This window comes from Ursus americanus, chromosome 5 (genome assembly GCF_024610735.1).
Source record: "Ursus americanus isolate L20-20 chromosome 5, mUrsAme1.1.p, whole genome shotgun sequence".
Taxonomy (NCBI): domain Eukaryota; kingdom Metazoa; phylum Chordata; class Mammalia; order Carnivora; family Ursidae; genus Ursus; species Ursus americanus.
The window spans coordinates 9,620,733-9,645,322 of record NC_142131.1 but is presented as its reverse complement, the minus strand read 5'-3'; the positions used below and the strand labels follow the sequence as shown (position 1 = coordinate 9,645,322).

Sequence of the window (24,590 nt, the reverse complement as noted above, 5' to 3'; positions counted from 1 at the left end):
CTCAGAAATTTCTAGACGACTGATTTGAAAGCTTTTAACCTTTGGAATTCATTAAATAAAAATTTCATCATATGGCCTCAAATAGCAGATTTAATTAATGTTTTTAAAATACTCATGGCTTTAGTTACATTTATCTTTTAAGTTTAAGATGCCCCCCACAGTTAACTTCCAAGTATTTAGAGTCCTGTTCCAGGAGCAGGGGTTGTGATATTGGTGATTAGTTACCTTTAACAGCAACTGCCTCCTTTCTTTGATTCAGTTTTCATGTTTCAGTCCTCTGGGATTTCTTTTGATAATGCTTCATAACTCACAATCTAAAATAAATGGAGTCTTTATTGCTGTACCTATGTTTTATAGCAGAAAGAACAATCTTTTTGAATAAAATTTTAAATAAAATTCAATACATCATTTTTCATGATGAAAAATGAATACATAGACAACAAAAACAAAGAAAGAAGAAAAATGGTGCCATCCGTCAGGCAAGCCATAGGTGCTCCCCAGATGGCTAGGTGCTCGGTATACGTTATCTTCAAAACTAAAAGCTCTCACTCAATATTACCACCTCATATATGCAAAGCAGACATTGAGAGAAACTTGGCTAAACTAATTGACTAAAGATTGGGAAGAAACCAGACTGAGAACTGAGTTTTTATGGTCCCCAAACTGTGGTTTTTCGTTTTGTGCCATGTTGCCCCTGGAAGACTTAATGTCAGGAACAATGAATTAATTGGTCTTTTATTATTGGTCTGCTTTGCTTTCATGTGTTAATGGATAGTAAGAATATTTTTCATGAGGTCAGAAGCCCAGCACTTGTCCTTAGCAGAATATATACCTACGGGGCCCCAAAGAGTGGTGGCTTTCAGGGCTCTTTACTTAACCACAAGTCACACTAAATGACCTTCTCCATTTTACTCAGGTTGAGCTGTGCTGGACAAGAAGAAAAAACTGTATTAATAGGCACATGTATTTTAAATGTATTTTTTCCACTCTTTCCCCTTCACTTACCATCTAAAGAGAGTTCTGTCTTTTTTCAGCTAGTATTTTCTCACTGTAAGCTTCTGAGAAGGGTCCCATTGCCAGAAAGTTTTGAGGTACTGTTGGGGGAAAGTGGAAGCATAGAAACAACAAAAATAATCTAGCGTATTCTCAATGGAAAGGTTTTGAAAGCAAAGGAAGTTCTACAAATTCCAGGTATGTGGTCAGCTGAGGGAGGACGAGCTGCACTGTGCTAGGACTGAAGCACTGAGGTGGCCATGAGGACGTGGGCGATGGGATTCTTGAGTTTGGCTAGTGAAAATCCTTGTGATTTTGGAAGTAGGTGGAGAATGTCTGGGTTGCTGACAGGAGATTTTGGTAAATTCTGTGGATTGCATACTTGGTTTCTTGGACTCTGGGACACTTGCACGATACTCTGACAGGCCCAGGTTTGGCTACTTGCTGGATGGCAGTGTTCAGTCCCTCTGTGAACGTAGCCTGGAAAACTGGCTGAGCATGCCTCGCACGGTGAGGCTACCCTGCAGTATCAGTACTGCGAACAGCCTTGGGTATAAAAGACCAGTAAGTTACGTGCCTCATAGTGGAAGGAGTGATCAGATTTTTGTGTATATCCTAATTAGGGTTAGAGGTGCCCTCACTTTCAAAGCCATTCAAAAACGGTGATCTTACCAGCAGAAGCAGTATCCGATAATGGCTTTCTCTTTCTGAACACAATATGAGGTACTTTGTTAAAATACCCTTCTGTCTAGGAGAGCTGTTCTATTTCATTCACTTTCTTATGTAAAGAACTTACTAGAGAATCTGTATCTGAACTAAAAGAAAGTTTTTTTATTACGTTTGAAGAAACTATTGCTAAAACAGGACTCTTTAGTTTTAAAAATATATTGAAATAAATGGATTTATGGCAAACCAGTGTAGAGTTGTAGATAATGTCTACTTGAAATAAGCACCACTCCAAAGCTAGACCCAATGGGTTAGGTTTATAAAGTTTAAAGTAGATAACAGAAGTGGGGAAATGAGCAGCTAGATTGAGAAGGAGTGTAGCAGGGTGGAGTGAAGGTAGAATGAGGTTACGTGAGAGAATACTGAACAACCTAACCAGAAAACTCTCACCTCTTACAGCAGAAAAAGAAACTAGAATTTGAATTAGAGAAAGAGTACAGTGAATTTTATCTATTTATTGGATTATTGTAAAAATTTTTCCCATAGACATGTATAGAGCGGATAATAGGGTATATTAGGGCATTGTATTGGAAGTCAAAGTCATTACTTCTGGAATCTTACTTCAGAGCTATACCCTCATGCATTACAACCAGGAGGGCAGTACCGCTGTCTGAAGAATCACAGGAGTAGTCACATGTGTACATCAGACCAGATATGTATTTGTTTTGTCTCAGCCAGTTTGGCTCACTCATCGACTGCCATAGTGACCGTCAAAATGACATTTTCTAGATGTCAGTGGAGACATAAAGAAATAGATTGTGAACAACTTGATAAAATGGATGGAGTATTATCAGCCTATAGGATGCACTTGAAGAATACCTAATAAAGCTTTATGTTTCTGAGTGTTTGATGATATTTTTATGTAAACAGTAATAATTTTTCTACAGAGATATAAAATGCAATAAGTAGAATTGGGTCTTTAGTGCATTAAAATAGCATGAGTATTCTGGTTATGTTTTGTGTCCTGTACTCAGTAAATTAATTGCTACAAACTATTTCAGAAAAAAAAAAAGTTACTTCACATTATTTTAGTTTTGCTTTCAAGATAAAAACACTGAGAAGAGCTGTGTTTCAAAAACAAGGTGATTACTCAAGTTCTGTTTTATAAACATATTCAAAGTGCAATTATTCTATATGTAAGATAGATAGTTATTTCACTTCCTCAGGTCTCAAACTTTGTCAGACTTGCCAGGTGATTAAGTGGGCATAAACTCAGCTTTTTTTTTTTTTTAATTTTTATTTGAGAGCAGGAGAGAGTGTGTGTGCAAGAGAGCCAAAGCAGAAGGAGAGAATCCTCAAGCAGACTCTTGCTGAGTGTGGAGCCTGCCCCAGTGCTCCATCCTAGGACCCCGAGACCATGACCTGAGCCAAAATCAAGAGCCAGATACTCACCCAACTGAGGCATGCAGGTGCCCCTAAATTCACCAGTTTTTACAAGTATTTTATTCGGGAGACAAAAGTTAATAATAATGAAAGTGGATATTTAACCACCTTGGCTGAACTGACAAATTTTTACTATACCATTTTTTTAGACACAAAGGAAATTTAAAAACCTAACTATAAACATATTATTTAGAGTTATCTTTGACGATATATGTGTATCGAATCATCCTATTGTCCACCTTCATATTGTTCATAGCTGAATAATATTGTATCTACTCACTACATTTTTTTAAATCCCTTCATCTGTCAACACTAAGATATTTTTATGTCTTTGCTATTGTAAAGAATGCTGCAAAGAACATGGGGGCACATATATCTATTTAAGTTAGTGTTTTCATTTTCTTTAAATGAATACTCATAAGTGGGATGGTTGTTTAATTTTTAATTTTTTGAGGAAACTCCATACTGTTTTCCATAGCGGCTGCACTGATTGACATTTCCACTGACAGTGCATGAGGGTTCCATTTTATCCATACCACTTGTTTTGTTGAGTGTTTTCGTGTTTATTGGTTGGTTTTGTTTGTTTTGGTAATTGCTATTTTAGCAGGTTTAAGGTGATAACTCAGTGCAAGTGTGATTTGTATTTCTCTGATGGTTAGTGATGGTAAACATCTTCTCATGCACCTGTTGGCCATTTGTATGTCTTAATTGGAAAATGTCTACTCAGATCCTCTGCCCATTTATAATTGGATTAATTTTTCTCTTGGGTTGTAGAGTTCTTTATATATGTTGGATATTAACCCCTTATTAGATATGATGTGCAAAAATTTCCTTCCATTCTATAGCTGGCCTTTTCATTTTGTTGACGATTTCGTTGGCTGAACAGAAGCTTTTTAGTTTCATGGAGTCCCACTTACTTTTGCTTTTCTTGCCTTTGCTTTTAATGTTTACTCAAAAAGTTACCACCAAGACTGATGGCAAAGGAGCTTACTGCCATTACTATCTTCTAGGAGTTTTAGGGTTTCAGTTCTTACACTATTTAATCCACCGTGAATTTATTTTTGTGTGTAGCGTAAGGTAGTTAGAGGAGTATCATTTTTTGGCATGTGGCTGTCCAGTGTTCCTAGCACCATTTACTGAAAAAACTATTCCATCCCCATTTTATTTTCTAGCTGCTTTTGTTGTAAACTAATTGACAGTTTACATGTGGGTTTATTCCTGGGCTCTCTGTTATAGTGATCTATGTCTGTTTTTATGCCAAACATACTGTTTGATTTTTTTTATACTGTTTTGATTTCTACAGTTTTGTAACATAGTTTAAAATCAGAGAGTGTGATGCTTCCAGCTTTATTTCGCAAGCTTGCTTTGGCTTTAAGGGGCCTTCTGTGGCTCTCGTTGTGTGAAAAATGCCATTGAAATTGTTATAAGAATTGCATGAAATCTGTACATATAGTAATGGCCATTTTAACAGTATTCTTAAAAACCATGAGCATCTTTCCATTTAATTATGGAATATCTTTCCATTTAATTATGTCATCTTCAGTTTCCTTCATCCATGTCTTAGTTTTCAGTGTACATATCTTTCAACTCCTTGATTAAATTTATTCCTACATATTTTACTCTTTGATGTAATTGAAATGGGATTGTTTTCTTAATTTCTTTCTGATACTTCATTACTACAGTAAAGAAACACAATTTCTGTATATTGATCTTTGTAATCTGTGGCTTTACTGAATTCTTGTTCAATTCTAACTGGGTTTTTTTTTTTTTTTTTTGGTGCTTTAAGATTTTCTATGTATAATAACATGTCATTTGCAAATAGTTACCATTTTATTTCTTGCTTTCTAATTGGTTTTCCCTTTTTCTTGACTAACTGCTCTGACCAGGATTTCTCATAATATGTTGAAAAGAAGTGGCTAGGGTGGGCAATCTTGTCTCGTTCATGATCTTACAGGAAAGTTTTCATCTTTTCACGCAAGTATGATGTTACTTGTGGACATGTCATATATGGCCTTTAATATGTTGAGATGCATTCCCTCTCTACCCACTGTGTTGAGAGTTTTTATCAAAAATGAATGTTGAACGTTGTCGAATGGTTTTCCTGTACTTACTGAGATGATCCTATAATTTTTGTCGTTTATTTTGGTTATGTGCTAGGTCATATTGATTTGTGGATATTGAACCATCCTTGCATCTCTGGAATAAATTCAACTTGATTGTGATGTATGATTCCCTTAATGTGTTGTTGAATTTGGTTTGCCAGTATTTTGCTGAGGATTTTTGCATCTGTGTTCACCAAGGATACTGATCTATTACTTTCTTGTGGCATTCTTGTCTGGTTTTGGTATCAGGGTAATTCTGGCCTCATAAAAATTAGTTTGGAGATATTTCCTCCTTTTCTTTTTTTTGAAAGAATGTGAGAAGAATTGGTATTAATTGTTCTTTTAATGTTGGGTAGAATTCACTAGTAAAGTATCAGATCCTGGACTTTTATTTGTTGGAAGTTTTTGGATTATGGATTACCAGTTATCTGTTCAGATCTTTTATTTCTTCATGATTCAGTCTTGGAAGGTTCTATGTTTCTAGGAATTTATACTTTTTTTTAGGTTGTTCCAATTTGTTGATTATATAATTGTTTGTGGCAATCTGTTATGATCCTTTGTATTTTTATGGTATTAATTGTATCTCATTTCTGATTTTTTTATGGTTTTATTTTTTTCAAAGAAACAGCTATCAGTTTCATTTAACTCTTCCATTGTCTTTTTTACTTTCATTTATTTCTGCCCTGATCTTAGTTATTTCCTCCCTTCTACTAATTTTGGGCTTTATTCTTCTTGTGCTAGTTCCTTGAAGTGTAAAATCAGGTATTTGAGATTTTTCTAATTTTTTGAGGTAGGCTTTTAACACTATGAACATCCTTTTAGAACTGCTTTTACTACATTCCATTAAGTTTTGCTATATTCAATTTCCATTTTCCTTTCTCTCAAGGTATTTTAAAATCTTTTGATTTATTCTTTGATCCATTGGTTGTTCAATAACATGTTCTTTAATCCACACACATATGTGAATTTTCTAAATTTTTTTTCTTGTAATTGATTTCTAGCTTCATACCCCTGTGGTCAGAAAAGATGCTTCAAATACTTTTAATCTTCTTAAATTTTTTAAGACTTGTTTTGTGGCCTAACATATGATCTCTCCTGGAAACTGCTCCAAGAGCACTTGAGAAGAATGTGAATTTGTTGCTTTTGGATAGTATATCCTCCATATGTTAAGTCCCTCTGGTCTAATAAGTCATTTAAAGCTGATGTTTCCATATTGATTTTCTGTCTGGATGATGTCTGCATTAATGAAACCATGGTATTAAAGTCCCCTACTATTATGGTATTGCTATCTCTTGCTTTAGGTCTGTTAATATTTGCTTTATATACTTAGGTGCTCTTATGTTGAGCATGTAAATATTTACAGACCTTATCTCCTGATTGCTGGGTTACCTCTTCCAAGAGAATTGTACATCCTATTGAATTTTATATTTCCACTTGTCCGAATGCCATCCAAAATACTGACTTAATGACGTGCTTGTTTCCCGGATTTTACAACTAGAAAAGAGGTTGCTGAATGACGAGTGCACTACATAATGTAGAGTCCTACAGATACTTTTTCAACCTTCTAATATAACAAACGAAACACTTAGAATATATATGTGTGTGTTAGCTTGTGTGTATGACTAAAATTTTAGCTAAATAGTATTTAAAGAAAGCTTTTGCAGGGGTAAAAGTTGTTTGGTTATATGTATATAACTAGGTTTTAGAATTTATTTCTCAAATGTGGGATTTGGAGTGAGCAAATTAGATTAATGGATAATCAAACTTATTTGAGCTGTGTGCTCCTCTGAAAATTAAAATGAAAATTTAAACCTTAGTTTGGGTGGACACTGGCATAGAAAATGCTGTTGGATAGTTCTAGTTAATAGAGGCATCTATTTAACTCCGATTCCTCTGATAAAGGACAATCTTCTTTGAAACCACTTGTAAATTAATAAGGTAAAAATGTGTACAGCATTATATAATCAATAGATACCTTTATGGAACACATGGATTCCTGTGGCATGGTCAATTTAGAGAGAACCATTTTCAGCATTAACATTTGTCATTATAGTGAAAAACTCACAAAATAGAATGCCAAGATTATTTGCTATTGGTCCTAAATTTGCTAAACACTATGTGCTTTTATCATTGTCTTTCCTTTGATGGCAATATACAAGGAAAATGTAATACTTTTTAAAGAATTATTTGAGTTGTTGTATACTTGAAAGTTTTTTTCCCCCCATAAAAATTACTACATTATGTAGCCTTGATACTAAAGTAGAAATACTCTGGCCATATCATCTGGATTATTGACACGAGTCCCGTGCATGTGGAGTTATTTGAAAATTATAAAATCTAATCCTTTTAATCTAGGAGTATAAAAAAAAGATGGGCTCAGTAAACAAAGAATTGTTGCAAGTTTCCAAAGTTTTGCAAGAAAAAAAAAAGCATTACCTGCAAAAATGTTGAAGTCTATTTGAAAAAAAAAAAGCTATACAGTAATAAGTTTGTTATTGCAATCTCCGTCCTTCAAGTGCTATAAATCATAATGTCGATGAACCAGAGCTTCATTATTCTCTCAACATAAATAATAATGAGTTCTGGATGAGTAAGCAAGGGGATATTTATAAGACTATTTAAGTGCATTGATTTAGAGTAGTCCGTGAGCTCATCAAAGCACAGAAGACAACTGAAGGTAAACAGCATGAAACAGATATGGTAATTTAACACTAGGTTATTCTTTTGATGCTTGAAGGATATGCACAGTATATGGGTGAGGGATCAACTCTGACTCAGGAAAAGAAGAGGAGGTATTAGTCAAAGGGTACATTGGACAAGACGAATAAGTCTTAGAGATCTGTTGTACAGAATAGTGACTCGAGTTAATATAAGAGCTACTCTTCAAGCTAATTTTTCGGTGTACGGTATTAAGTGTTACTACCACAAATACTAACAGTAATAATACTGGCAGGAGGAAACTTTTAGAGGTGATGGATATGTTTATGGCTTAGATTGTGGTAATGGTTTCACAGGTGGATATTCATCTCCAAACTCAGAGTTATATACATTAAATATGTACAGGCTTTTGTAAATCAATCATACTTTAAAAAAGTGATTTTTTTTTAAAGTATGAATAAATGCTGAGTTGGCTAATACTACTCAAGTCCATGTCAGCTGGTATATTAAATGGCCTGATGAACTGAGCCTAGATAGGATAATGAATTTTCTTACAGATATATTTTGTATATACTTGAAAACAAGAATAATTTAAATGTTTTTCAAATAGACATCATACTTTTGCTTTTCCTTATGTAACTTCTATTCCAGATAAAGACATATTTTTACATAAAACTTTTATTTGACATAATATTTGTGTTAATTAGGATTATAATTTTATCTATAATTTGTAGCTGAATATTTTTTAAGAGATGAGAAATTGAGTGAGCTAATAAATACTACTTCATTGTTTAAAAAAAAAAGGCTTTGATAAGAAACTAAGCATGATTTCATGGTGACCAAACAAGGAATAAGTTGAACTTGAGCATTACAACCCTTTTGAATGCATTAATATGTTCAATTATTGAGACATTGAATGTCCCATGGTTATTCTTCCTTAGATCCTTAAGGAAAATTTTTAAAAGTTCACTTGCAATCTATAACAAATAAATGGATCCGGAAACACACAGAGGGGCTCCAGGGCTTATTCAGACCACCATTTATTTTCCAGCAAATAGTTAGTGCTTCATATTGGGACAGGATAACTCCAGTAAAGGGTCTTCTCTCTAGAAATGACTCTACAGTCCCTTAAAATCAAGATTGAGTGGCTGTTTTATAATTCAGCAGATGTTGACCTCTGACAAAATACCTCTACTTGAATCCAGGACACTGCATAGCATTCCTGGTACCTCCATGCATGTCAGAAGCAAAGGTAGCATGGCACAAATTAATGATAACAAACCTTTTATTAATAGTATTTAAATAGATAAGACCAAAATGATCTTGTTGACTAGTTTAATTAATGCGTAGGTAAAATATAATGGAGGCCCATATAGAAAACTAATCTTAATAATTTAAAATAAAACATTTTTATACATGTGTATAAATATGAAATTAATACTTCTCACCTTACAGAGAATTCAGCAATAAGGTTCTTAGAATCCTATGACATATTGGCCTCTGCTGATACTAAGTTGCTGGAATCACACATAATTCACTAACAAGTCGTATGACAATGAAAGCATAATCTTTTTTTTTTTTTTTTTTTTTGAATAACCCATAAGGAATCAAAAGACTGGAAGAGTATTAACATTGTGGAAAACGTATCCTTAGGTATGACAAAACTTTTTTTTTTTCATTAAGTAATTAAAGGAGTCAAGAGAGAGAAACACAAAAAACTGTAAATCAAAATGAGCATTCGGGTTTTTTCCCATGATTTTCTATTATGAAGCAAGTTCGTAGTCAGAATATTATACCTAGAACAAAATTCTTGAGGTATTTATTAACAAGAAGTATTAACTCAAGAGCTTTGTATTGGTTTCCTATTGGTGCTGTAACAAACTACCATGAATGTAGTGGCTTAAAAGAACATACATTTATTATCTGGTAGTTCTGGAGGTCAGAAGTCTGAAATGGGTTACGCTGGGCTGAAATCAGAGTGTCAGCTGGTATATTATTCTTTCTGAAGGCTCCAAGGAAGAATCCATTTTCTTGCCTTTTTCAGCTTCTAGAAGCCACCTGTATTCCTGACTTGTGGCCCCACATCAGGAAGATTTCTATTCCCATTAGACAAAGCTGACTGTGACTCTACTGCCTCTTTTTTCTTGGAAGAACCCCCATGATCACACTAAATTTATTGAGATAATCCAGGATAATCTCCCATCTCGAGATCCTAAATGCAATAAAATTAAAAACCAAACAACACAACAAACAAAACAAAACAAATTTCTTTTGCCCTGTAAGATAACATATCCCCAGATCTATAGATCAGAAGTGGACACCTTGGGTAAACCATTATTCTGCCTACCACAAGCTTACAGCATTGTTTATTATAGAAAACAAGGTGCCACCATAGAGTGTTGTACGTGGAAAAAATGCTGGATCTAAGCTCCGGCTCAGCTCGTATCTAGCAGACACCTTGTGACACCTTCTATAAATCACTAATTCTATGCATGTCTCCTTTTGCTGAACAGTATAAACAGAAGTCAGAATGCCTCCTTTGCTGACTTTCTAGGTAGGTCATAACAATCAAATGAGGTAACCTAGGTGAAAGCATTCTGTGAAGTATAACAATTTATTTTTTAAAAAATAGGGCTTTATTCTGAGCTGCATCACTAATATATCTGGGCCTTGTCTCATTTTCAAATGCAGTTTGGGACTAGAATTAATAGATAATTAGGCAATCCATCCAGATGTGAAGTCCTTTTTAAAAATACATCAATGAGGAAGAACCCCCTTTTTTTGATACAATCTACATGTTTAAAGCAATTTGCAGTACTTCCAGTCCAAATTTATGTTACTGCTATGATGAAACATTTGCATCTGTGAATGAACACATTCAGAAAAGAGAGAGCCTACAACCTTCAAAGCTGTTAGTGTCATCTTTAATCACGTCTGAATGATAAAACATTTATTTTATATTGAATGGGCATCTGTCTTCCTGTTGCATCCCCATGGATGTGGTGAGACACATACTTTTTAAAATTTCTCATGGGAGGTGCACCTGGGTGGCGCAGTTAAGGGTCCGACTCGTGGTTTTGGCTCAGGTCATAATCTCATGGTCGTGAGATTGAGCCCTTGTCAGGATCAGCACTCAGCATGGAGTCTGCTTGAGGTTCTCTCCCTGTCCTTCTGTCCCTCCCCACCCTGCTCACATGTGAGTTCTAAAATTAAAAAAAAAAAAAAAAATCTCACGGGAAGTTGTACGATCATTCTCCCAGGCATTTTTATATATGTTCTGAAGACAGAACAGATTATGCTCAAAACGATAAATTTTAATAATTGCAATGGAAATAGAAACCTAATCAATCAGTTCATTTTTTATTGTAACTGTATTTTTATCCATTCCATTTAGATGCACAAGTCCTTTAGGAAAGTCAACTTCCACTGACCTCTTCGCCCTGTATTATACATTTTGGACCATTTTACTAAGATAAAAAATCTTAGTCTAGTGAATGTGATCACAGAATAAGTAACAATTTTTGCTCAAATAGTTGCTTGCTTATTTAACAGTTCTTGATTTGAAAATTTGTCCCTCTTTTGGTCATTAGTAAACATATATTTTCTTCTTATAGTTCCTAGCTTTTACTTCAAGGATTCAATAATTTTCAAAGTTATTTTTGTTAAAAGTATTACTTTTTATTTTAGAATGTTTTCACAGATAATTTTGGTCAGTATCACTACAAAATAAAAGGTTAGTCTCACATACCACTTGCCTAGTTCCTTCCAATGGTCGCATACTGTATAAGTATAGTCTAATATTATAGCTAAAATCCAATTATATCAACTTTGAATATATCACCAGTTTCACATGCATTGTGTGTGCATGTATATTCTATGCAGTTCTCACATATGTACATTTATGGGACCATCAGAACAGGTTTATCTCTATTATACTACCCCTAGATATCCCCACAGGCATCTTTTTGTCCTGTTCTTCTTAGTCCCCTCCTCCATCTTTTTTTTTTTTTTCCTGACACAGTTCCCAGTGAAGAAAGAAATATTTTCAATAAACAGCACTGGAAAAACTAGATAGACATACACCAAAAAACAAACAAAAAAAAAAAAAAACAAAAACAAAACAAAAAAAAACCCCACAAACAAAAAAAGAAACCAAAAACACACTTAATTCTTATCTCATGCCAAATACAAATTAACTTTAGTTACAATCTTTTGTCTATGATCCATTTGGAGTAAACTTTCAAACTTCTAGAAGAAAAATGGGTTGGAAATTTACCATTTACCTCCTAATATAAATTTCAGACACTAAGCATAAAATATAAAACCCTAAAAATACTAGAAAAAAATGTTCAAAACTAAAGGATAAAGGCCCATTTAATGAGCTATAATATGAAGGAATCCTAAGAGAACAACTGTTGAATTTAATTACATAATACTAAACTTTTTTTATAAAAGTATGTCAGGAACAAGTTTTTTTTTTTTTTTTCCAAACGGTAGTAATAGAATGGGGAAAATATGTAAAGCTTGTGTAAGAGAAAAAATTATTTTAAAAATGGACTGAAAAAAACCCAAAATTGGAAAAATTTGTAAATACACAAACCACAAAAAATACGTTAAAGTTACTTTTAAATACAAGCAAATATTTAACCTCACACGCTCTCTGGGAAGTAAAAAGAACAGTTATTTTTCCTTCACTCTATAAAGTAAAAATGAAGAAAAACAGATATGTTTAATATATTTGGTAATACTAAGAATTAGCCTAATTATGGGGGAAGTTTCGTGAATATTTCAACAGAATATTAATCGATGTAACATTTTTGGAAAGCAATGGCATGAAAACTATATTTAAAATATCCTGTGACTTATAGATTTCAAAACTAGAAGACTGTATCTGCACTCCCCTTCACCTATTCTGCCCCTTACCCTACCCTCCTTCACCTGGCAACCTTCAGTTTGTTCTCTCAATTTGTATGGATAATTCTGTTTTTCATTTGTTCTTTAGATTCCACATGTGAATGAAATCATATAGTATTTGTCTTTCTCAGACTGAATTCACTTAACATAATATACTCTAGGTCCACCCATATTGTCACAAAGGGCAAGATCTCATCCTTTCTATGGCTGTGTAATAATCCATGACCTGTATACCACATCTTCCTTATCCATTCATCTCTTGATGGACACTAAGCTGCTGCCTTTTCTTGGCTACTGGAAATAGTGCTGAAATAAACAAAGGGGTGCATGTATCTTTTTGAATTAGTGCTTACGTTATCTTTAGGTAAATACCCAGTAGTGGAATTACTGGAACCTATGGTATTTCTAATTTTTTGAGAAAACTCTCCACTATTTACCATAATGGTTGTATCACTTCACATTCCCACCAACAGTACATGAGGGCTCCTTTTTCTCCATATTCTCAGCAAAACTTGTCTTTGATTTTAGCCATTCTGACAATCTCATTGTGGTTTTGATTTGCATTTTCCTGATGATGAGTGATGTTGAGCATCTTTTCCTGTGTCTGGTGGCCAGCTCTATGTCATCTTTGTACAAATGGTTATTCAGGTCCTCTGTCCATTTTTTAACTGTATTTTGGTGTTGAGTGTAGAAGTTCTTGATGTATTTTGGATATTAACTCTTTATTGGATGTATCATTGGCATGTATGTTCTCCCATTTAATAGGCTGCTGCTTTGTTTTGTTGGTTTTCTTTGCTGAGCAAAATCTTTTTATTTTGATGTAGTCCCAATAATTTATTTTTCCTTTTGTTTCCCTTGCCATAAGAGACATACCTAGAAAAATGTTTCTACAGTTCATGTCACAGAAATTACTGCCTATGTTCTCATCTAAGGTTTTCATGGTTTCGGGTCTTATATTTAAGTTTTTAATGCATTTTTGAGGGGTTCTTTGTATGGTATAAAAGTGTTTTCTTTGTCCAGTATTCTTGGCACCGTTTGTGGAAAAGACTGTCTTTTCCCCGTTGTATATTCTTGGCTCCTTTGTCATAGATTAATTGAGCACATAAGCATGGGATTATTTCTTACTTCAGTCTTCTTACACTTAGATGTGTTTTGCAGCCCGATACGTGCTCTAGTCTGGAGGTTGTTCCATGTGCATTGAAAACAATGTGTGCTGTTGCTGGACAGACTATTCCATATGTATCTATTAGTTCGTTGTGGCCTGGTGTCATTCAGAGACATTGTTTCGTTGTTGATTTTTCTGCCCGAATGATTTATCCATTGATAAAAGTGGGTGTTAAAATCCGCTACCATTAATGTATTATTTTCAATTTCTTTGTCAAATCCTTTTGTTTGATTAATCCCTTTATCCTTGTATAATGCCCTTCTTTGTCTCTTGTTACAATCTTTGTTTTAAAGTCTGTTTTTCGGAAGTATTGCTATCCTGACTTTTTTCTTTTTTTGTGTGGGAATTCATAATGCCTAACCAGATAAGATTTAATAAACACCTTCCTCCCTAGATGAGACTAATTGAAAAGCAAAGATGGAATGTCCAGAAAACTGGGCCTCCTTTAAGGTTTCTGGGCTGAAAACAGCCAGATCCTTGTGGCGGCTCAGTGCACTCCTCCAGGGAGTAAATGCTCAGGAGAAACATTGGCCTTTGGTGGTCACGTGCTCCACGCGCTCCCTGTCTGCACGCGTCTCATGAACACAGCTCGTTCAGATCACACAATACTCCCCATGTCACTGTCCTGATTATTAAGGCTTCTCACTCCTTTTTGTTTTTCTTTTTTCCTTGTTGTATTGATAACATTCACAATAAAAGTGGAGGCAGTTTGGCTCTGGACCTTTCGCCTCTAGAATGTCTGGTCCCCATGCCCTCTCCTTTCTCCTACTAAGATGTCTGGAGTCATCTTTTCATTCGCCACCTCAGGGTTTGCTGGCCAAACCTGACATTTTTCTGCTTCCATTAAATGGTTTTTCCATCCTTTCACTTGCATTTTGTGTGTGTCTTTATATCTGAGGTGAATTTCTTATAAGCAGCATCTAGATGGGTCTGGTTTTTAACGCATTCTGCCACCCTGTATCTTTTGAATGAAGCATTTAGGCCATTTCCATTTAAAGAAATTACTGATAGGTATGTACTTAGCGCATTCTTGTTACCTGCCTTCTGGTTGTTGGGGTAGTTTTCTCTGTTCCTTTCTTCTTCTCTTGTTCTCTTTGTGATTGAGTTTCTCTAGTGTTACGTTTGGCTTTCTTCCTTTTTTGTGTTTTTTCTTAAGGTTTATGGATCTGTGGTTACGATGAGGTTTATATATAACATCCTAAGTATATGGTAGTCTATATTAAGTTGAAGTCCAAATACATTCTATTTTTTCTCTACATTTTATGTATATCCCATCTTTTACATCTTGTTTGGGAATCATTTGCTTATATGTAATGATGGCATTTTCTCTTCCACTTAAAGATGTACCGTTAACATTTCTTGTAAGGCTGGTGTAGTGGTGATAAACTCCTCTAGTCTCGCCATCAAGTCTAAATGATAAACTTGCTCTTCACATGTCATGCTATACCTTTAAGGCCCGCAAATTTTCTGCTGAGAAAGCAGTTAGTAATCTTACAGGGTTTCTCTTGTACTTAAAATTTTGCTTCTCTCTTGCTGTTTTTAAAATTCTCTTTAACCTTTGACACTTGAATTATGTGCAGTGGGGTAGACCTCCTTGGAACTCTCGGTGATTCTTGAACCTGGATATCTATTTCCTCCTCGGGGTTAGGGAAGTTGTCAGCCATTATTTCTTCAAATAAGTCTTATGCCCCTTTCTCCTTTTGGTGGAACCCCTATAATGGCAATGTGTGTTCACTTAATGGTTAAGACATCCCTTAACCTATTTTATTGTTTAAAAATTCTTTTCTCTTTTCGTCTTAGCTTGGGTGCTTCCCATTGCCCTGTCTTCCCGATGACTTACATTTTAGGCACCTGCTAATCTCCTGTGGGTTCTCTCTAGGGTATTTTTTTAAGCTATTGTATTCTTTAACCTGTCACTGGTTCTTTATGTTCTCTCTTTATTGAAAGTCTCACTGTGTTCTTTAACTCTTCTCTCCAGCTTCGTGAGCGTCTTTACAATCATTACTTTAAATTCTTTATCAGGCATACTACTTATCTCCATTGCATTTTGTTCTTTTTTGGAGGCTTGTCTTATTCTTTCTTTAGAAACAAATTCTGTGTGTGTTTCTATGGATTTGAGGAACAGCTAGTTCTAAACTGGAAGGAATGGTCTCATGTATGGTCGTCTTCTGTGTAGACTCTAGGTACTTGATGAATTTTACTGGTGGGCTAGAGCTGCGACTATCCTGGACTAGGGGTCCTGGGGTTCTGTACACACTGGGCACCCTCATGGGACAGCTGAAGCTGAGGGGGTCCTAGGATTCTATATGCTGAAAGTACTCTGAAGTTAAAGTGGAATCACGTTGGGGGTTCCTCATGGGGTAGCTACAACGGTGGAGGCATGGATTTGGAACTCCTAGGGCACTCTGCAAGGAGCACCCTGATGGCTGGATCCAAAGAAGACATCAGCTGGGAGGTACCAGAGCACTCTACACCAGGGGTGCCCTAGCAAGCCATCTAAATCCAAAATGGTAGGGCCGGGAGTGTTCTGTGGTGCTTGGCACCCGTGTCTCCTTGGCGCAAAGTCTGGAGCTAGGGTGCACCCTAACCAGGACTGTCCATGGCCCTGTGGCAGCTTTGGTCAGACAGCTGGGGTTGCTGTGGGCTAAGGGCTCAGGAATCCCTGAAGTGAAGTGGCAGGCTGCTTATGGTGCCTGCCCAGTGCACTGGTCTATGCTTTCAAGGTAGAGAAATGCTGACTGTCAGCCCCTTCTACCAGGTGAGAGTTTCAGCAGCTCCTTGTTTGGCAGAGTTCTGGGACTGGCTCCTTTATATGCTAGTTGTTCTTTTAAATTGTGGTACTTTGTGTATGTGCGCTTGTGCGCCCCAGGGCATCTGGGGCAGAGGTGGCCTAGGGGACCTGGAACTTGCTGAGGCCACATGTCCATGCTGGTCCCCAGATTCTGCTCCTTTTCATGCTATTAAGGTGGGTGGGGGTTAGGGGAGCTTAATCTTACCTTGAGGATCAACTAAATATCCACTAACAGAAATGTTCTTTAAATCATGGTACAAAACTACAGCATATTGTCAAAAATCATGTATAATGAAATAGATTCATGTGTACAACCAAGGCAAGTTCTCCAAGTCCTATTAAGAAAACACAGTTCCTAGAAAATTCATATGGTCTGATTATACTTATAAAGAAAATCACATTGATCACAAAACTACCAGTCCTTTCATCAATGCTCAGTCACAGTTCCTTTAAAATTCTATATAGCTTGTGTGTTATTAAAATGTATTGACCAAGTTTTGAACATAGATAAACATACACCATCCTCTAACACTGACTTTTTGAGAAGTAAAATGACAGGGCTGAAAAGGAAAATGTTTTTCATACTAATCACTGTCAATGCATTGTAACTCTTTCTTGATTTTTTTTTTTTTTTTTTTTTTTTTTAGAAGTTAGAAAGTGATAAGGGGGTATAATCTTAGGAGACAAAGAAAAACCTGCATGAATGTTTACTAACTGCAAAATCCTAAGAATCTATCCACATTTTAGCAATATGTTGTAAAAATACTTGATAGGCAATGGGGCAAGCATGTTTAAATGTGAAAGACAAGTAAGTTTCATTTGAAAAGAACACGTTAGAATTTAAAGGAGTGCGAACTTTGCATCCACTATTGTGTTTCATAAGGCATTTTTAAACATGCTTTCAATACACAACAAGAACTTGATTTTACTGCTCATCTTGCTTATAATCTCTCCGCCTGGAGGCTACAGAAAGCATTCTACTTTAGACCCTTGAATAAAAATGATAAATGTAAGATGCTAAAACTCAGATGAGAAGTTTCTATATAATTGACTCTAATCAAAAGGGAAACTATTCTTTAGTCGGCTTACCAGATAAATCCTTAACTTGGGAATAAGCTTTAGCAGGTTTAATAATGTTAAAGCATTTCACGTTGCCACCCGATAGAGAAGAAATTGCCCTAAAAAGCTTCTAGAAAGGAAGTCAAACAGATGCTCAACTCCTGAATTTAAGAAAATGCTTAAATTAAAAGTGTATTTAACACCTTTTCATTTTCTTTGGTAAAAGGCATAACTTTAAAAAAATCTTTTTCTTTCTTTTATTATCACCTGCTGCCTCGGTATTCCCTAAGAAAAGTAAAGCTTAATGAGATATTCTTATGTAACAATAGAGGTTCTTAAAGGAAAATTAGAAGGCTTTCTCCTGAAGGGATTTACAGATTAATTTGCACAATCACCTCAATATAAGGGAGGAAATGAAAGAAAAAAAATTTACAAATGGAAAGAATTTTTTTTCTTTATCTTCTTATGTGTTAATTATACAGCGAGCCTTGGCTGCCTTCTCCCAGTGTGGTATATTCTTGGGTTTTCATGCAGGTGGCTCACTAGTCAGTCACGAAGGACAGGCAAACGTCCTCAGCAGAATGTCCGGAAGCTGGTAAACGTGCAGGTCACACTCCAGGTAGGATAGAACTCTCCAGCTCCTCTTATTTTATTTTTTAATTTTGTTTAGTCTTTGCTAAGGAGTGAGGGGAAAAAAGTGATCTGTGATTAATATCCCCTCCTGGCATACATACAGGCTGTGGACAGCTTACACCAAATCCAGGGACACACACCCCCACCCTACACGCACAGCTAGTGGCAGGGAAACACACACACACACAAAATAGACTACCTATTTCACAAATGACCTCAGTTAGCTCTCTTCTATTATACATTACACCATACCCATTATGCTGGATTGTATGTGGTTGTGAAACTGTGTTTTCCCTTGGGCTCATTAAGCCTTTTTGCTTTATCAAATTGGTTACCAGTATTTATGTCCAAGACTGTCCTTTGAAAAGCCACATTATAATGGAAACTTTCTTTTTTTTTTTAATTATCACGAGCAGTCTTAGTTATTACTTGGACTGCATTAATTGTCCATCCCTGTGACTCTGGCTCTAATCAGCCATCATCACATCCACGGGAATTGCGTTTCTTGAGATCCAGGAATGCTTTGGTGCAGCTGACATCACGGACAAAAGGCAGCTACATATGCTATTTAAGAGACCCACTACTCAGCTGCCAGCCACGTTCCTATACACTGTAAAACTGGAGTTCGAGAAAGCCATTGGAGAGCTCCGTTAATAAAAATAAACACCCTAACACACAACCAAAGAATAAAGGGAAAAGTCTTCTGAAAAGGAATATGATACAACACTGGAGTTTCATCAAGAATTGGCCATATTAAATAATAATGAGGAGGACTTCACCATGTAATCTTTCTAACTTAAGAGGCAGTTCCCAGGAAGAGAACTAAATCTCTGAATTTAAGCAACAGACAATGTGCAGCTAAAAAACTACAGCTACCCAAACTAGGAAGGACATGACCACAGAAATGCCTATACCTGGAACCACTGGCTTGAGGGGTTTCCTTCCTAGGAGTGAAAAGTAGCTGGTAACTGTTAAGAGTTACCTGGCTTCCCTCTGCCAGGGTCCATGTAGGAGAAAGGATTTAGCTACTATTAAATCTTTATTTCTCTGCCCTACCAATTTTGACTAAAATGTAGCCAATATTTTTGCATCATTACAAAAAGCAAGTTAATATCCCCAGTGTTGCAGTTAATGAAAAAATAAGGCAAAGCTTTTAGTTTGTTAGTAACAATTGTAAGTTCAAAAACTAATGTCTCTAAAGAGGAACAGAAATACAATGAAAAGAATCCAACTATGTTTCCCTTTTCTTGGAAACTATCATTAAATATACACAAATGCAAAGGTTGCCTGGCAGAGCTATTTATCAATTACCACTAGTGGCCACAAACTATAAATAAATAAAAAAACTAAGTACTTTTGAAGAACCAAACAGGTAGCTTAAGTAAAATTTTTTGCTATATAAATGTTCATAAATAAGGGATACACTTATTCTAAGTTTCCTACCAAAAAGGTTTTATAAAGGACTCATTTTAAGAAAGCTCAGCAAACACATGAAGTCATTCAAATAGAATCATTTTAAAACCAGGAATAGTATTGTATTTTCTATTACCCTGACACAAAAATTAGAATATTTCTATAAGTGCATTTTCTCAATGCCTGCATTGAGAAAGTAATAAATCATCAACTTTACTTGTAATACAATTTCCAAGTTCATCCTTTCTGAAATAGCACCACCACCAGTCTTCAGTTTTAACAGCATCTATCTACATTCATATCACAAGAAAAAGTGAGAGAACACTGCCAACAAACTTACTTTATCTTCCCAGTATTTCAAACTAGAAAAAAAAAATGCCTGTTTCAAAAGATAATGCCTATTTTTTTAAGACATTCAAAATGTGTTCCAATATATCCTAAATTATGTTCTTACCTTCTATACGATTGTTGCTATACATTTTGACTCAAATTAGTGTTCTAGATATCAGAGGCCATTCACTTCTGAACCATAGGAACACTACAAAGTCAACTGGCTGAAGAATACTTAAAAGCTTTCAATTAATAGGTGAGATCCAGGAGAGCTTTTGTCTGTAGGCATCAGGATGGGAGTTACTTGTCATAAACTAAGAACAGCAGTTCAGACTACTACACAATACTTTACTGTTTTTGCTTGTCTTTGGGGGGGAAATAGATCTTTTGAGAATCAAGACAGTGACAAAGAAAAATGTAAGTAACAAAAACCCTGACCAAATGTAAGTAAAATAGAAGCATTGCAGCTCTGGACTATTTTTCTCTTGTTTCTGGGACATAGATCTCATTTTGCAATATCCATGAGTATTGTACAATTACTAGGTTCCAGGAAAAAAAGCACATGCCACTGCTGAAACTATTCTGGACAGGACCTTGTAAAGAATTCTCACAGCTCAGGGGCGCCTGGGTGGCTCAGTAGTTAAGCGTCTGCCTTCGGCTCAGGGCGTGATCCTGGAGTCCTGGGATTGAGCCCCACATCAGGCTCCTCTGCTGGGAGCCTGCTTCTTCCTCTTCCACTCCCCATGCCTGTGGTGTTCCCTCTTTCAATGGCTGTCTTTCTCTGTCAAAGAAATAAATAAAATCTTTAAAAAAAAAAAATTCTCACAGCTCAGCACAGACAAAAAGTCTGGATAGAAACATGTGGCAAGAAGGGACCTGTTCTAGAAAGGTAAGTCAAATGTCATTATGCCTGGTGTTGTGCCACAAGTCTCTTAAAAAGAATTTATATTAATTTTACTTTATTTAAAGCATTTATTAAAATGAGGATATGTCTATATATATGGTTGGGGATTTTTTTTTTTTTTTTTGCTATTCTCATAGGCGATTACCACTGTTGCATATCATCTAATTTGTTGATTCCCTCTAGTGTATTTTTCATTTCATTTATTGTATTCTTCAGCTCTGATTAGTTCTGAGATCTGTGAGCATCTCTATGACCATTACTTCATCAGATAAATTACTCCGAATTCATTAGGATTTTATCTTTTTCATTTGTTTGGAAGTTCATCTTCTGTCTCTTCCTTTTGTTTGACTGACTTTTTGTGTGTGAGTTAGGCAGAACAGCTTCCTGCCTCTCCCCATCTTGAAGTAGCAGTCTTGTGTCAGGGTGGCCTCTGGGGCCACTGCTAGTGCAGCTTTGACGGGCTTGCCAGGCCATGCCTCGCTGGGGCTGCCTCAAGCGGGCTGGAGTTCAAGCAGACGTGAGCTGGGACTACCCGACATGAGCTAGGGTCTCAGGGCACATTGGCCAAGCCCTGGTAGGCTGGCTAGAGGGACTGGGTCCTTTCTCTGTTGACAGTACTGGGTTCCAGCAGTTCCCAGCCGATTTGGCAGATACTCCATGATTAGTAAGTAGATTTCCCTCAATTACAGTCTAGTTGCCCTTTAGCTGTTGGTTTTTTGTGGTGTCCTAGGGCAAGTGAGTCTGGGTGTGGGCCCCTCACTGCTAACCCTCCCTACTGTAGGTTTCTACATTGGGGATGGGGTTTCTGTTGTGACCATGTCTCTGTCTCTCCTACTCTCCTCTATGTGGTCCCTCTCTTGTTTGCTGTATAGATAAATGTGTTTGTTCAGATCTCAGTTCATCTCCAAGAGTAATTGCTCCAAATGTAGGTGTAGATTGAGTGTGTCTGGGGGTGGAGGTGAATTCAGTGTTTTCCTCCCCTGCATCTTGGACTGCCTCCTATAGTTGGATACTTTAAAAGCTTCCCTCTGCTGCTACCCCAACCTTTGGCTCCAGGGAAGGATGAGACTGGAAGGGTCCTCAGGTGAAGCTAAAAGCAGATCTAAGTGGTGGAACTTAGGCCGCAGCCAAGGCACACGAATGCCATCTGCATGCCACTACTTCATCTGCCCTCCGCCTTCCCTCCCTAGTCCCGAGGAGAAGACAGAGCAGATACAGAAGGTGAGATTGCCAAGTAGGATGACCTCTACAATGATACAGCCACCTCCTTGAAGGTAGTGATGAAATCGGGCACCAAGCTGTCCAACAGGGAGTGCAACATGCCCTCAGTGGCCTACGTGGCCATGGTTGGGGTAGAGGATCTCTTCAGTGCTTTCTCTCCAGCACTGATCAGAAAACAGATCCTTCTACAAAAGGTTGCAGTTGACAAAGTGGAGTCCAAACTGGAGTCCACATGCCTCCTGGTGTGGGAATTGTCAGGTGAGTATTTGGATCCAGAGAGTAATGTCTTCTATCTGAAAGTGAAGGGAGATCATTTCTGGTATAATTTGTTGACACTGCAAATGGTGATAATCAAAAACAAATGACAGTTTCCAGGGACCATACCAGGGGGCTTTTGTTAAAAGAGAAGCAGTCCACACACACAGTCTGCCTGGGGCTGGCCCTTAACTCTTCTGTATTTTACTGTAAGATCCTCAATACCCCAGAGCTGGCTTGCACACGGGCTAAAACGACTTCAGATGAGGCCATTGCAGAACTCGATATTCTGAACAAAAACACCTACAGAGACAGCAGTCTCGTCAGTCGCTTAGGAACAACACGTGGACAACAGACTGCAGGAAAAGAATATAAATGTGGCAAAGGGAAAGAAAATGGAGTGCATAAAGGGTATCATCCTTCTTCCCCTCAAGAAAGCATTTTAATATCTCCATTCCTTATATCCTTTAGACTTTCAAGCAAAGAAACCCATTCATGTATATGGAATCGACTTTTCAGGCTGTAGCTTTGGGAAAACTGTATTCGTTTGTCTTGGTCTTCCTGGTGTTGTTACTACTGTACAAAAGTACTGATTCATCTTAAATGCAGAAAAGTCATTTCCAAACACTTATGTAGAAGACTAAAGCGTATTTGGTTTAAAATCTGAACCAAGTGAGGTGCCTGGGTGGCTCAGCTGGTTATGCAACCTACTCTTGATTTCAGCTCAGGTCATCATCTCAGGGCTGTGACATAGAGCCCCACGTCAGGCTCCATGCTCCCCATGGAAAGTCTGTTTGATATGCTCTTTCTCCCTCTGTCTCTATCTCTCCCCTTGTTTGCATTCACCTTCTGTCTCTCTCAGTAAATAAAATCCGAACCAGGTCTGCAAGGGACTATGTTCTATATTACTGTGAAGATAGAAAAATGTAAGTATGATTTAAAGAGTATTCTATATAACTTACGAATTTGTACATTCCCTCCCTTATTCTTCTCCATGATTTTCCTTTCAGTAAAACTTTTCCATGCTTAAATGTATTTCATTACAGTACAAATCCAGAAATATTCGATTTAATGGAAAAGAATTTCTGAACTGGGGTTCACAAACTGAAATGCCTTGTACATCATGTATGATGGAGGTCTTGTGTATTTGTGACCACAGGGAGTTCCCTTCTTTATTCACTCTTCTGTTCAGGTTGATAAGTACTCTTCCCAGTAAATATCCTTTTAAACAAACATCCCCTGTAACCCTAAAAAAAGGGGAAGGGGGGAGTGGCTGCCTGCAAGTCTGGCTACCAGTGAGCTTGCGTCTAAGTGAATACTGAGATCCTTCACTCTAGGACACTGACAAGTCTTGGCACAATATCAACCACTAGGGGCTGTTAAAAACAGGCTACTTGGACAAGCACACAAATTTGAAAGACAACCAAGAGCCAGGGCACAGTTGAATGATAAGTTGCATCTTACCCGAGGCTAACCCTTCAAGACTGGGAGAGGTGGCTGTTTTATGTAATACACAGACACCAACACAGAGGGTCAAGCAAAATGAAAAACAGAGGAGTATATTCCAAACAAACAAAAGAACAAGATAAAAAAAAAAAAAAAAAAAAAAAAACAGGAGAAAACCTTAATTAAGTAGAAGTAAATTACCTGATAGAATTCAAAGTAACAGTCCTAAAGGTGCTCACCAACCTCAAGACAAGAATGGATGAACACAGAGCTTCAGCAAAGAGACAAATATAAGTACCAAACAGAAATCACTGAGATATATAACTGCAATGAAAAACATACCCTGGAAGGGGTTCAATAAAAGATTAGATGAAGCAGAAGAACATGTCAGTCAACTTTAAGGCAGGACAGAGAAACTTCATCAGAGCAGCAAAAAGAAAAAAAAAGAATGGAAAAAGAAACGATAGATTAAAGGACAACATCAAGCAGACGAACACTGGCATTACCGTTGTCTCAGATGGAGGAGAGAGAGATGGGCTGAACACTTAATTGAAGAAATAATGGCTGAGGTATACACCAGATGGAGAGAACCGAGGA

General features: G+C 36.7%; 1 long non-coding RNA gene across 2 annotated transcripts in view; it reads right to left on the bottom strand.

The window, feature by feature from the left end:
* Positions 1-17,084: 17,084 nt before the first annotated feature.
* The window catches only part of LOC148110034 (uncharacterized), a 189,625-nt gene continuing 182,119 nt past the window's right edge, over positions 17,085-24,590 (bottom strand). Inside the window, exons 2-3 of one of the 2 annotated variants that reach the window (XR_015724358.1) lie at positions 20,292-20,948; positions 17,085-18,467 (exon numbers count right to left, since the gene is read on the bottom strand). This is a non-coding gene — a long non-coding RNA (uncharacterized LOC148110034). The remainder of the gene's footprint in view (positions 18,468-20,291; positions 20,949-24,590) is intronic. The other variant, XR_015724359.1, reaches the window with a different exon arrangement.